We start from the raw sequence: 13,734 nt of genomic DNA on the forward strand, positions 1-13,734 counted from the left end.
TAAAATGCGGGAAAATTCCGTAGAATGGGACTCGCCTGTCGGTATGAGGTTCAACCGTTCCTGCCACCTTTAACAGGGGTAATTGAACCAAGGATCAATCTTATACTCTACTCTATTCAACTTGTCTAAATCATATTCTAATTTCTAAATGCACATAGAATCAGGCATGTGCTATGAATTTTCAGAAAATGCACATTTGAAAACATGATGTTTGCTTTGAATGATTGAAATATTAAGAAAATATAAATCTTGAAAATGATATCACATGGAAAATCGTGAATTAGGACTTGGAATATACTTCTGAGAGAAATAAAAATCGATTTTGAGAAATCCTTGACATTTGGTGAAATCGACTCTGAGAGACTTGATTTCTCTGAATTCAAACTTTGAAATTGAATGCATAACTTGGAAAATTGAGTTTATGAACTTGAAAAACACTTGAAATATTCTTTGAAATTCAATGCTTTTGGGAAAATCGATTTTGCTATAAGACTTAGGGGATTTTGAAAAAATGAACTTCTTTGAATTGAGATTGGAATTGGCAAATACATGAAATGAATGGATTTGAGGAATTGAGAAATACTTTTTGTATTTTTGAGAAATGCAGTGCATTTTGAAGTTAGCCTAAGAGTGTAGGCTGAATGTGGCTAATGTGAAGATCATAAATCTAAGTATCATTCATATTCTGACTATGGCCATAAATATGAATTCCACCAAGTTTATAAACTTCATAAAAGCTAGTGTATGTGCCATTCGTGTAGACCATGGTGAATTTGTAAAAATATGCATGAATCATCATCCATCACACATTAAAATTATAAACTATATGCAATGCAACCTAAGCTAAGCAGGAAATATAAATTCTTATTCCAAAGTTTAATTACAAATTACATCACTATTGAAATTTAAATACATGAAAAATAAAGTCTTCAATGTACCTGCAAAACTAGAAAACTTGGTTAATGAATATATGTTGGCTTTTCTAGATTTATCCAACAATATCAGGAAATTGTTGGATTTTGCTAGATATAAGCCTTTTTGCCATGATTCCCTTAAATCAAAATGATAAAATATAAAGAAATAATAAAGGTAAAATATGAAATTTCGAAATTGGGGTCAAAATGACCAAAATACCCCTAATAACAAGACTATGGCCTTGAAATTAGGGTTTTTAGAAAGATATTTTGATAAAATGCAAGTTTTGAAATTTGAATGGAATAAACTCAAAGCAAATATTCTATGACATGATTAAAAATATGAAATTAGGGTTAGGGATTTAGAAATTTAGGTCAAATGACCAAATTGCCCCATATAGAAAGACTATGGCCTTGAAATCAGGGTTTCTAGAAAGAGATTTTGGTAAAAATTTGGGTTTTATGACCTAAATGAAATCAAATAACTACAAAATTAAACCTAAATTATCCTAAGATGCTTATGAACATAATAAAACCCTAAAGCCATATGCTTATACACAAAAATCCAACAATATCACAAATTTTGTGATTTTTGCAGTGTTTTTGGATCTTTCAGGAACCTGGTTTTGCAATTTGCTTGATTCAGCCATCAAATGGATTCCAAAATCCATACAAATTGGTACCTGCACTTGTTATAACCCTAATGTCGAATTGGAATTATAAAAATAATTTTTTGACATTAAATTAATCCGAAAATTGCATTAAACCCTAAAAATATGCTATTTTTGACCTAATTCACCAACCAGTTTCAATCCAAGATCTAAATCAGGGGTCAAATCTCCATGGAAATTTATGAAATTTTACAAAGACTAACTATAAAGAAAAACAGAGATTTCCCAATTTACAGATTAGAAAAATCATCTCCGGTTAGGGGGAAACCCTTCCGGCAGTCTGAGCTAAAATATATCACTCTTAACAGGGATTAAAATAGCTATTCCGGATTGAAAATATAAACATAAATAGCAATCCTAAACAAAAATCTCTAAAATTTTAGTGGTGAACCGTAGACAAAAAAATAACAATACTCACTTTTTACAGATCTAAAATCGGATCTGTGGTTTGGGATTTATGACTAACACAAGTCTGATTAGGGTTTTGGTAAACCCTAACGAGCTTTAAATTTAAAAACAGATTCTCTAAAAGGGGAAAAATATTAAACAGTGATCAAAAAATCCGAAAATTTCACAGCAGACAGATCTACTCAATGTAAATCCATAGCATTTTACAGATCTAAAATCGAATATAAGATGAGAGAAATATCATCACAGCAAATTACCTTCTTGATTTTAACCATGATTTTAAAGCTTTAAAAACCCGGTTTGATGTCTGATTTTTTTGACAGGGTTTCCGAGATCCAAAACCTATGATTTTTCTACAGTAACTCAATAACTCATGCATGCACCACATATAAAAAAATCAGAAATAAACAATGAGAACTTCAATCCGAAATAACATTATCTTTACTGTTCTAAACCTAGAACACACAGAAATTTAAGAAAACTTGAAAAACCATGCATTAACTAATGTAAATAAATAAAATAAACCATAAAACAGTAAATAAAACTTATTTCTATGCTATAGAACGTAAAAAAAACATGAATAAACCATGAAAATAAATTAAAAACAGGGAATCAATGGCTGGAATTTGATATCACCTTTAAAACATAGATTTAACCCATTAAAAAGGGTAAATCATATATTTTATTGGTTAATAATGCAAAGAATCATGTTAAAATCAATTCTAATGGATTAAAATCTCTGTAAATCATCCAAAACAGGGTTAGATAACCTTATTGGATTGTTCTTGCTGGTTCTTGATAGTTCTTGAGGTGAAACCATGGTTGATCTTCCATAAGGAGGGGTGTCCAAGCCTAAATCTAGGTTTAAAGCATTAAAAAGCATTAAATAAAATAAGAAAAGTGAAGAAGTTCATACCTTGGAGTTGCAGCAATGGAGGAAGGGATGGAGAGGAGAGAGAAGCTTCAAGAATCCAATAAGAGAGAGATGGGAAAATCGACCCCCCTTATGCCTCTATTTATAATAAAAAAATTAGGTTTAAAAATTGACAATTTTGAAAATTTTGGACTCTAAAGGGGGGGGGCGATTTTTGGGTGGAGTTACCTATATGCCCTTAGTCTAAATTATCCTAAATAGTTCCTAATTAACCCCTAGCTAAACCTAAGAATCCCCCAAATGTGGTGCCACTTGGCATTCTCTCACATTGGGTTTTTAAAACACTTTTAAAAACCTTTAAAAACACTAGTTTTAAAAACTAACTTTCAAAAATGAGTTTTTCAAAATGGTTTTGACTCTTCTAAACCTCTAACACTAACCAAGACATCAACTAACCCTAGTCTAGCCCTGACTTACTCGAATATGGCGCCACCCCGAGTGGGCCCTACTTGAGTTTTTCAAAAAGCGATTTTAAAACTTGAAATTGAAGGAGTTTTCAAAAGATTTTCAAAAGTAAACTTAAAATTAGGATTTTTGAAATGGCATAAGGTCCTAACTGAGTTAGAATTTTTCTGGATATGGTGCCAGCTGAGTGGGCCCACATCGAATTTTGAACATTTTTGAAATAAACACTAAAAATGGCTTTGAAAAGGGGTTAAAATCAGTATTTGAAATTCAAGATCTTTGAAAATAGGGTCTCAAGCGAACTGGAACTCCGGGTTAGAGTCCTGAACTCTTAGGACTCTGAGATTTTAGATTTTAAAAGCCAAATGAAAGAATTTTCAAAAGATTTTATCAAGAAATGATGAAATAAGTCAGAAAACACAGTCAGGGTTAGACTCCCAACTCGACCGAACTCTAAAATAGAGTCCTGAACTAACTGGACTCTATGAAATGACCTAAATTTTGAAAACAAACGAAAAAGATTGAGAATGGAAGTAAAACAGACTTAAAAACCAGACTTCTGACCGGATTAGGACTCTGAGACAGAGTCCTGATCGAACTGAAACTTTCAAAAATTTGAGAAATTTGATGAATAGAGGCATCCAGAAGCGACACCATCTAAATGGGTCTCATCTGTGAATTGAAATCAATTAAAGTTTGAATTTGAAAGGAATCCAGATTGTTTTATGAGAAAATATTTCGAAATACAAAGTCCTGGGGTTGGAAAATGACAGAGTATTGAATAAAAACCCAGGTTTTGAAATTGATTTTGAAATAAAGCTTTAAAATTCAAATCTGGATTGAATGTTTTGAAATAGGAGTGCTGGATCTCGAAAATGAGATGCAATGTCATACAATGCTATGTAGAATGCGTGCAATGACATGCAATGATCTGTGATGACTTATGAAATGGACAAACACTGGATGAAGGTAAAACTTTGGTGTGTTTACAGATGCCCCTCTTTGCTGCTAAGCCGGTTGAAAGCCGAGCTTAGTGGCAAAGAAAACATACCAAATTTGGACTATAAAAATGCCCCAGTTAGATGAATCTGACTGGGTATGAAAGAATTAGTTCAAAGGATGATGATAGATATGAAATGACGAATAAGGAGAAAATTTTACTTCGAAAAGAAGTGAGATTCAGGTTTTGCCCTTAACCTGGATGGGACAGGAAATACCTCGTATGGAACGAAGCTCAGGCTCGTGGAAAGGGGACGATACCTCGTGGAAATACCTGAAAGGGGACGATACCTCGTGGAAAAACGAGGCTCAGGCTTAACCCTTAACCTGAAAGGGTACGATACCTCGTGGAAAAACGAGACTCAGGCTTAACCCTTAACCTGAAAGGGGACGATACCTCGTGGAAAAACGAGGCTCAGGCTTAACCCTTATCCTGAAAGGGGACAATACCTCGTGGAAAAACGAGGCTCAGGCTTAACCCTTAACCTGAAGGGGGACGATATACGGAGTCCTCGAATAAAGAAACCATGATGGGACCTTCGAGAGGGGTTTGCAAAAAGGAAGAAAGGGGGTTCCCTAAAACTTGAAAAGGGATTGATCTTGGGCGTCTCATTGCTAAGACTCAATGGCTTTTAAGACAGATGACCTTTTGCAGAAAATTCAGGTTTAACCCTTAACCTGAACGGGAACTGTCTATGGTGGGACAGTGGGGAGCACAGGGAAGTGTGCGAATCTGAGAGCTCAGGCACTCAGATCAAAACAAGAAGGGAAGGATCTTGGACAACTCCCATCATCCGATCCTAAAAGGGATAACAACAACGCCTGGATACATCAAAATAAACATCAAGTTCTCACTTCATGTCAAGATAACTTAAAAGATTGTCAATAAGATAAAAAATTGTAGTTAATTCAAGAATGATAAGCACATATATATATGAAAAATATTTCCTCTTTTCTACCTGAAGTATTACCTCCGACTGGGCTTAACTCCGTAGAATCAAGATTCGAATTCAAATTACTTGCAATTGACTTTCCTTCAAGGAGGCTATCAATTTCATTGATATGGACGGAAAAGAATGTATTCTTGATATTGCGAGAGCTATTAGCGAAAGGATATTGATAAAAGAATTTCACAAAATTAAAGAAGATCCTTGATAGATTCGGCAGTCTGATATCCTGGGATTCTTTTCTCATGATGATCTTTCTGCACTCTTTTTTTTTTGACAGAATTAGAGCTCTCTTGGATTTTTCGGGAATTACATCATCCTTCATTTTGGAGATGTCCTAGCTTTTTCTCTCTTTATTTTTTTGGAAGGGTACGTCACAAAATCCTTCATCTCAGAGATGTTTCGATCCTTCTTTTCTCTCAGGGATTATATTGACGGTTATTGGCTCATTGGTTAGGAATCTCTTGATGATAACAGAAATTAAATACGTTTTAGGGATTGTCGGGAGGTCCATCACACTCGCCTTCATCTCGACGGTGATCTGGACTTTCCCTGGAAGGATCCGTCACAAACTCCGTCATCTTGGAGATGATCCAAATCTTCTTTGGCCCCGGGGGTCGACTCGTCTAATTCGCCTTCATCTTGACGACAGTTGAGAGATCCCTTTTGCAGATATTTAATTGCAGCTTAGGTGATGGAGGTTGAGTGGATTTTTCTGTATTACCCAGGATATTTCGACTGCTTATTTTCCAAGAATGATCTTTAAAAATATGCCATTGACTGCGATCAATATCAATCATTCATGGCTTTGCAACAACATTGAATTTTCTTTGCTGGTCATATCGCGGATTTATTCTTCATCCTTTTGGTTGGCCAATAGAAAGATTTTGAATCCTTTTTCGCAAAAGCTTTGTCACTTCGGAGGTAATACTGAAGGTTATTCTGAGGTAATAATTTTGTGCGATAAGGATTTTGAAATCAACAACTATTTTTTATGGCAAATTGGCTAAATATTCTTGGAATCCTTGGTGAAGGAAATCATTTGAGATCTATATGACACATTCGTGGCTAGATTCTCCTCTCCTTTCCCCAAAGGAGAGACTCAGGCTTGACCCTTACCTGAACGGGTAACAAAAGATACTCCTCTCTTCCCTGAAGAGGAGGTGTTTGCAAAACGAACTTTCGAAGAGAAATAGAGTTTTTGTCAAAACTCCCTATTTCTAGGCTTCTCTTATGGAAAGGGGGCCGCTAACAGAGATTGAAAGGATATCATAGAGGAACGAGTCCATCACACTCTCCCTGGAAAAAGGGTCCTCGACGACGGGGGTGGCCTAACAAAAGACATTTAAGGTTACAAGGAGGACGAGCTTCCGTCCAAACTCTCCGTAGAAAAAGGGATCCTTGTGTGACAATAAAGATTATTTTGCAAACTGTTCGTGAATCACGAGTCCCTTCAAACTCTCCCTAGAAAAAGGGGTTCAACGAACGAACAATAAAGACATGCGAAAAGAAACGAGCTCCCTCGAACTCTCCCTGGAAAAAGGGTCCCTCGCAAGAGAGATACTTGGCGATTGATTTTGATAGCTTTTGATAACTCAAAGAACTGCTTGATAACACGAATGACTAGAGGTCTTGACAAAATCGGCAACCCGAATGTCAGATTAACAGAATGGAACGACCCAAGAGTCTGATACAGATTGTTTGGTTCGCAGGTCTAAAGATTGAGCCTGAACCTCAATGTGAGAGTATATGTTGCGACCAGTATGAAGACCCAACTTTGACAAAGTACCAATACGAGTACTGTATTTTAAAAGATTACCAGTACGAGCACTGGATTTTTAAAGGATACCAGTATGAGCACTGGACTTTAAAAGGCTACCAGTACGAGCACTAGATTTTAAAAGATTACCAGTACGAGCACTGAATTTTTAAAGGATACCAGTACGAGCACTGGACTTTAAAAGGCAACCAGTACGAGCACTGGATTTTAAAAGATTACCAGTACGAGCACTGGATTTTTAAAGGATACCAGTACGAGCACTGGACTTTAAAAGGCTACCAGTACGAGCACTGGATTTTAAAAGGTTATCAGTATGAACACTGAATTTTAAAAGATTACCAGTACGAGCACTGGGTTTTCAAAAGATTACCAGTACGAGCACTGGTTTTCAAAAGATTACCAGTACGAGCACTGGGTTTTCAAAAGATTACCAGTACGAGCACTGGTTTTCAAAAGATTACCAGTACGAGCACTGGTTTTTAAAAGATTACCAGTACGAGCACTGGTTTTTAAAAGATTACCAGTACGAGCACTGGGTTTTCAAAAGATTACCAGTACGAGCACTGGTTTTCAAAAGATTACCAGTACGAGCACTGGGTTTTCAAAAGATTACCAGTACGAGCACTGGTTTTTAAAAGATTACCAGTACGAGCACTGGGTTTTCAAAAGATTACCAGTACGAGCACTGGTTTTTAAAAGATTACCAGTACGAGCACTGGGTTTTCAAAAGATTACCAGTACGAGCACTGGTTTCTAAAAGATTACCAGTACGAGCACTGGGTTTTGAAGGGTCATCAATTGGCGATGACTTGGACAACTTGCCGGGGTCTCAGGATTTATCCCTTATCCTGAATGGGAAATTCAATGCAAATTAATGCAGATGAATGCGTGCAAATGCAAATGGATGCAACTGAGTGCACATGCGTGCAAAATGAGAGATTTATTAGATCATGCCTGCACACAAATTGTTTTGGATAAAAGGCAACTTTAACAAGAATGCCCCAGTATATTCTGGGGAAGAGGGGTATTTTGACCAAAGAATAATTGATCATTTATTGAGGAGAATTTTTGAAGAATACAAAAGATAGGATAGAGATTTTCTAGGTATAGAATTTCTTCAGATGTCGAGCATTAATGGGGTCGGATAGTTCTACCCCGTCTGCATTAATCAGACGATATGAATTACGGGGCAACGCTTCTTTCACCACGTAGGGACCTTCCCAGTTTGGTGACCATTTGCCACGTGGACGATGCTTGAGATGAGCCGTTGATCTAAGGACAAGTCATTAACTTGGAATCTCCTTTCGATGACTGACTTGGCATATTGCCTTGCTATCCTCTGACGATAAGACTGAGCGTGTTCTGCTGCTTTGAGTCTTTTTTCATCGAGTAAATCTAACTGTACCAATCTCTGTTGCTGATACTGATCGAGTGGTAGCTCTAAAAGAGATGCGAACTTAAGGGCAGGTTTCTGAACATGAAGAGGTAACACCACCTCAGTCCCATAAACAAGTTCTGAAGGAGTCGCATTGGTTGGGGTTCGAATGGTAAAATTGAGATTTCGAAATTCAAATTGAATCCAATGATGACAAAATGCAGTATGAGGCATGATGACATGCTGCTAAACACATTATGACTGTAAAATCAGAATTTGACATTTTGAAATTTAGCCAAAATAGCGAATTTCGCTTGTTTTTCGCTTGGATCTGGGTCCTGCGGGACCCTGTTTTGGTATTGTGGCTAATCCGAACCTCAAATGGATTCCAAATTGCACCAATTTCGGTATGAAGCATCTACTTACTCTGATAAACAGCCTAAAATGCTAAAAATCATGAAATGATATGATTTAAATGCCAAAATTCAAAGAAAGTCCTAAAATGGTGGATTTTGCCTATGGATCTGAACCAAATGCAATGCCTAATATGATAATGCAAGATTTACACCATGGAAACTTCTGATATTTTGCATACTGCTAAAAGACCCGAAATGGAACATTTTTGGTTTTTACAGCTTCGGGTTTTGAGCCATGGTGAGTTCGGAAACAGGGATTTAGTTCTGACAGAGGTAAAAATCACCCTAATCTGATGTAAAATGCCTAAAAAATATACAAAAGCCATGGAAATTTATGAACTTAATCAGAGATATGCATGACACCAACATAAACAACTTTCATGTTTATGACTTTGGTATTTGATCAACGGAAACACAGATAAAAATATAACTATTCCTGCCTACATTAACAGAACAGACAAATGTTGCAAAACAGGGGGCTGACAAGAAAAATCCGAAGCAGGGGTCAAAGCTGTTTTAAAAATTACAGGCTTTCATATGAAAACAGAGGACATCTCGGACATAACTTTCACTTTTTACAGTTTTGGATTTGGAGAAATACACAAAGATAAACCATCGCCCTAAGTTGATCCAATATCTCAGAGGCCCAAATTAGGCTCTGACACGTGTCCCGAACTCTCGGATTTTTGTCAAATATAAAAAAAACTCCTAAAACTCTGGAAAAATCGTATTAACAACTAGACATTCTCCCAAGTTCATAACATTTTTAGGATCGAAAATCGGATCTCCCATGAGGGATATCTAGATTTTACAAGTCGGAAAATGATTTTCAAAACGTATCCCGGGTAAAAAAACTTGACTTGCCATTTTGAATGTTTACCACAGTAAACAAATTCAAATGCCTCCGAATTTTTGGCAAAATTTCAGAGACACCTAAGGGCGCATTCCGTGATTTTTTGGGGATTTTTAATAAAAAAACAATGCATGAAATGACGTGTGGACTGACTGACAAAAACAGAGACTTGCTAAAAATAAGCAGAATTGAAATAAATGCTAAATTAATCCTAATTAATTCATGAAATGTACTAAATGAATGAAATAAAATGCAAATTAAACCTAGCTAACTACATGAATGTTAAAAATCATCAAGGAAGCATAATGAAACATTTGATATATGTCATTTTATGAGAATAGCTCAATCCGTCCCTCGGATGAGATCTTTCTTCAAACGACTCCCGATTCGACTTATAGAATCAAATCAATGGGAAAAGAAGTGCACCTTGTTTCGTTACGCAGCGTAGGAGCTCTTGAAAGGGGCGGCTATCACGAGCTTCCTTCGTTCTTCGCTCCGGGCTTCAGATGGTTCACAAAAATCGACCTCTGTTGGAATCGAATTGGCCACAGCACGAGCTCTACTCCACCTTCTTCAATGCGCCAAAGGGGGCACGATTTCCACAGTTCAAAATCTGATTCTAGGAAGGCTAGGTCGGATTTTCCAAGTTCACCAGAGCTAAAAAAAAAGATCTCCTCAGACTGGGCGTGAATCCTTGTTTTTATAAATTTTCTGAAAATTTTTGAAATTCAAACAGGCTCGATCTGAGCCCTCCATGTGGCGCCATCTCAGGGGGTGCTATCTGGGGGTTTTGAAATTCGAATTTGGCTTTTCTAGAGAGCCCTCAGGTGGAGCCACCTCAAAAGGTGTTTTAATTTTTGAGAAAAATAAAAAAAATGGAAATTTTGTGGGTGAGACACCTCAGCAGGGGGGATTTGGAATTTTTCAAAAGTTTGCTTGATTCTCTCTGCAGGGAACTCCCAGAAGGCGCCACCTCAGAGGGTGCTCTCTTGGAATTTGAAATTCAAACTCACCTTTTGTAGGGAGTCCTCAGGTGGCGCCACCTCATGGTGGGCTACCTTTATTAAAAATAAAATAAAAAATAAAAATGGAGCCAAGTGGAGTCCTGGAATGGTGCCACCTCAAAAGGTGTTTGACACATGTCAGAAGGACAGAGCAGTGGGCTCAGAAGGCGCCACCTCAGAGGAATTTGAATTTTGCTTTTTCTGGTGAAAGGAGGTCTGGACATGTGGCGGACAAGTGTCAGCTGTCTGGAGAGGCTTTCTCAAATGGCGCCACCTCAGGGGGAAGTTTGAAATTCAAATGGAGGTTGGCCCTGGAGGAATGGAGGGTGGACATGTGGCGCCACCTCAGGGTGGCTTCTACAATGCCATGTGGCAAGAGGGAGGAAAAAGAGGGCAGTGACATGTGTCTCCTACTTTTCTGAAAAAAGTAGGGAGAGGACATGTGTCCTCTACTTTTTCTGAAGGAGTGAGAAGGAGACATGTGTCACCTTCTTTTTCTGAAAGAAGCAGAAGATGACACGTGGCAGAGGGGTGAGAAGGAGGGCCAAGCCATGTGGCGCCATCTCAGACAATATGGAAAAGGTAGGAGTTCAGGATCTGCGCCACCTATGAGGAGATTTGAATGTTTGAATTCTAGTTTTCTGAAGAAAGCAGAAAACGACACATGGCATTTGCTTTTTCTGAGGAAATAAGAGCTTGCCACGTGTCCTCTGCAGGAGACACACTCCAGATGGCGCCACCTCAGAGGAGACAAGCCTACCTTTTCTGTAGGAACTTAGGAGTGACACATGTCTCCTACTTTTCTGAGAAAAGTAGGAAGAGACATGTGTCAAGCTATTTTTCTAGAAGGAGGGAGAGGTTGACACGTGTCCCCTGCAGGAGACACACCTCAAGTGGCGCCACCTCAGAGGAGGCAAGCTCCACTTTTCTAGACAGGACAACCTATGACACTTGGCATCTCCTGGTGATCTTGGAGTGACACATGGCACCTAACACATGGCAGATAAATGGGATGACATGTGGCGGCTTCTGAAGGTAGCCCCACACTGACACTTGGCATGTGGATGAGAGGACAGAGAAAAGACAAGTGGCACCAATCCAGGGGACAAGGCTCCTATATTTTTGGGTTTTTCAAAATTCAAATTTTCAAAAGAAAAGCTTGTGTGACACCACCTCAGTGTGGGTCCCACATTGCTTATTTACTGAAATAAGGATAAAACAACAACTTCTTTTTGGAATTTTCATAAAATCTGGACTAATTGGTAAAACAGGAATTTTTGGAAAGAGTTGACCCCTGTAGGGAAATTTTGTAAAAGGAGGATATTTGAAATTGTCAAAAAGGGCAAAATCTGAGATGAAGTGACTGAAATCCATATTAAAACTATCCAGATCGTTTTTCTGAGAAAATATTTTGACATTCAGAGTCCTGGGGGTAAAATGGGAAGAATTGATAATTTTGAAGACCCAGGGTTTTGAAATCAATTTTGAAAAGAGTTGAAATTCTAATCTGGATTGAAAATTTTGAAATCAAGAGTTCTGGACCTCGAAATGACATGCTGTGCAGTGAAGTGATTCGAAATGCTCATGCAATGATATGCAATGTCATGTCTTATGCAATATAATTTTGAACCAAGACTTGGAGATTCCTGTCTTCTGTCAGGAACAAAATTTTGAACATCTGAGCTGAAAATACAGGAATTTTGAGAGTTGCAGATGCAATTTGGACTTTTGCAAAGTCCGGTCTCAGAAAATGACCATTTTACCCTCCAGCGATTTCAGAGGCTGGATGTTGATGCTTGGTGGAAATGTTGGGAAGGTGAGTGAAAATTTGGGGTGTTTACAGATGCCCCTCTTTGCTACTAAGCCGGCTCATGGCCGAGCTTAGTGGCAAAGAAAACACACCAAATTTGGGCTATACATAAAAAAATGCCCAAGTAAGAAGGATCTGACTGGGTGTGAAGAAATTAGCCCGAGGAAGATGGTAGATGTGAAATGGAGAATGAAGAGGAAAGATTTGCTCTATGAGAGCGAAGTTCAGGTTTATGCCCTTGACCTGGATGGGACAAAAATACCTCGTGTGGAACGAAGCTCAGGTTTGACTCTTATCTTGATTGGGGAATGGAATATCTCCTCGAAATGAGACTCAGGTTTGTACCCTTAACCTGATCGGGCGGAAAATGAAATACCTCTTTGAATGAGGCTCAGGTTTATACCCTTATCCTGATCGGGCGGAAAATGAAATACCTCTTTGATTGAGGCTCAGGTTTGTACCCTTATCCTGATCGGGTGGAAAATGAAATACCTCTTTGGATGAGGCTCAGGTTTGTACCCTTATCCTGATCGGGCGGAAAATGAAATACCTCTTTGAATGAGGCTCAGGTTTGTACCCTTAACCTGATCGGGTGGAAAATGAAATACCTCTTTGAATGAGGCTCAGGTTTGTACCCTTAACCTGATCGGGTGGAAAATGAAATACCTCTTTGAATGAGGCTCAGGTTTGTACCCTTAACCTGATCGGGTGGAAAATGAAATACCTCTTCAAAGGAGGCTCAGGTTTGTACCCTTATCCTGATCGGGCGGAAAATGAAATACCTCTTTGATTGAGGCTCAGGTTTGTACCCTTATCCTGATTGGGCGGAAAATGAAATACCTCTTCAAAGGAGGCTCAGGTTTGTACCCTTATCCTGATCGGGCGGAAAATGAAATACCTCTTTGATTGAGACTCAGGTTTGTACCCTTATCCTGATCGGGCGGAAAATGAAATACATCTTTGAATGAGGCTCAGGTTTATACCCTTATCCTGATCGGGCGGAAAATGAAATACCTCTTTGAATGAGGCTCAGGTTTATACCCTTATCCTGATCGGGCGGAAAATGGAATACCTCTTTGATTGAGGCTCAGGTTTGTACCCTTATCCTGATCGGGCAAAAAATGAAATACCTCTTTGAATGAGGCTCAGGTTTGTACCCTTATCCTGATCGGGCGGAAAATGAAATGGAATCCTCGAAGGAAGAGACCATGATGGAGC

This window comes from Nuphar pumila, chromosome 5 (assembly GCF_984573655.1).
Source record: "Nuphar pumila chromosome 5, dmNupPumi1.hap1.1, whole genome shotgun sequence".
Taxonomy (NCBI): Eukaryota; Viridiplantae; Streptophyta; class Magnoliopsida; order Nymphaeales; family Nymphaeaceae; genus Nuphar; species Nuphar pumila.